Source organism: Pocillopora damicornis, chromosome 9 (assembly GCF_964200805.1).
Source record: "Pocillopora damicornis chromosome 9, jaPocDami1.2, whole genome shotgun sequence".
Classification (NCBI taxonomy): Eukaryota; Metazoa; Cnidaria; class Anthozoa; order Scleractinia; family Pocilloporidae; genus Pocillopora; species Pocillopora damicornis.
In genome coordinates, this window is record NC_142678.1 from 5,028,727 (window position 1) to 5,030,600 (window position 1,874).

At 39.5% G+C, this 1,874-nt stretch overlaps 1 long non-coding RNA gene across 1 annotated transcript; it reads left to right on the forward strand.

Annotated features, from left to right (window-relative positions):
• The first annotated feature begins 850 nt into the window (after positions 1 to 850).
• On the forward strand, positions 851 to 1,501 carry LOC149039764 (uncharacterized). Its single transcript, XR_016179580.1, has 2 exons — positions 851 to 1,096; positions 1,453 to 1,501. It is a non-coding gene; the product is annotated as an uncharacterized LOC149039764 (long non-coding RNA).
• Positions 1,502 to 1,874: the final 373 nt, after the last annotated feature.

Below are 1,874 nucleotides of genomic sequence, written 5' to 3' on the forward strand. Positions count from 1 at the left end.
CTTAGCTTTAGTTCATCAGATCAGTCACCATGACAGCAGGCGCGAAATTGTAGAGCAACCAAGCGGAATCGCGCGCTAAATTTAAAAACGAAAACAAGATTGCCGTCGCGGATAGAACAGCTGTTGTTTCGTTAGTAACAGGGACCGCGCAGCAAGTTTTGGAGTGGGGGGGGGGGGTGGGTAAAGAAGAATGTGTGAAGGAAATTTTTTTGTTAAATTATTCTTTGTTTAATTTACTTTTATTCTAGCAAAAAAGTGGGGGGGGGGGCTAAAGCACCCCCAGCCCCTCCCTCTGCGCGGTCCCTGAGTAAAGGAACTTTCCGATGATTCAATACTAATAGAAGTGAGAAGTTGTCAAGATGAAGAATTTCTATTGTTTCTTTTGATAAGGGAGAGGTAGAGCCATGTCCGCATCGAAAATTATTTCCAACGTATTAAACCACTCTACATTGTTTCAAATTTTTAAAGTCGTTTTCAGATGTCAAGAACTACAGTCAGCTGTTTGGGACGCCTTTTAGCTATTTGCCTATGTCTGCCTTATGGACAAAGGAGTGGTGGGAGACCTGCCAATGACTTACAGAAGCAAGTATTAATTACGATAAGGATACTCGGGAACCCTAAATGCCTGCGATCAGTGGCCGCTCGATTTAACATTACAAAATCGATTTTATTTCGCGTTTATCGCAGAATTTGTGGAGCAATTGCCAACAATCTTTCCGGTCAATATATGAAGAACCTACTTGTTTGAAATTGAGCGCCGCTGGGCAAAATGATTAATTTCGGATCCTTCGCTCAGAGGAACGCGTTTGATCAATGATCCTGTTAAGGATATCGAACAAAGAACAGGATATCGAACAAAGAACAGCCTTTTGTTGATTAGATCAATTGTTAATTTTTAATTTGCGTGCCTAGTTACGATCTTAGCTACAATGTTTTTCTTTTTTCCTATTGATTAGTAATCGGATATGTTAGCGTCCCCACGCGCATATAAAAGCTAAATTTGCGTCCCTTTAAGCCAGAGTTTCGTAAGATTTCACCTTGAACAGCAATAACTTCGTCTTTCGTTCCAAACCTTTGGCACAAGCGGGACCGATATGTAAGTGATTTTTGTTAGTTTTAATTCAATATGTTTAAGTTTAGTTTTTTACCTTGGGCGATAGCGCACAAGTACTGTGTTGTGCAACAGTACAACTAATTATCTTAAAATCGAAGGAGTATTTTGAAATAACTAGACGCTCGCAAAGTAACACCCACATTTTAGTCTTTGGGCTGTTAACCAGCCGCAAATGGTCATTGTGTAGCTGATCTTTGATTCTCGAGTAGTTTTAATTTAGCCTTTTATGATTTGTTTATGTTAATTCACGTTAATTGTTGTTATTTTAATCGCGTTATCGACATAGGCACGTAAAGCGTTTCATTCATGCTTTCGTTATAATATTATTGCAATTTCAGTTTACGATCGTGATTGTGACCGTGATCTAAATAAACACCGTTGATAGTCATCTTGGTTTTCGTGGTTTCATTACGACCGGTAAAATAGTCCCTACATCAGCGACACTTGGAAAACACGCATAGCGACAAACCCCTCGAAGTTTCGTCTTTCGTCGCAAGCGTCACATATCCAATGATCCGTCTTTAGATTACGAAGATCAGTGATCCGATGAATTCTTGTCCAGAGTGGATTTGATAGACCACTGATCTGAAAATGAATTTGCTCGAAAGGAACGCCACAGATCAGAAATCCAGATCCGGCTTCTCCCAAAGGAACGCACCCTAAGTACTTTGATCTTGAGTGGGTACTCAAAAAACTGAAAATATCTTATTGTAAAACAAGAATCTATGCTATGAATATCAAAGTTACTTTTCCATTGATA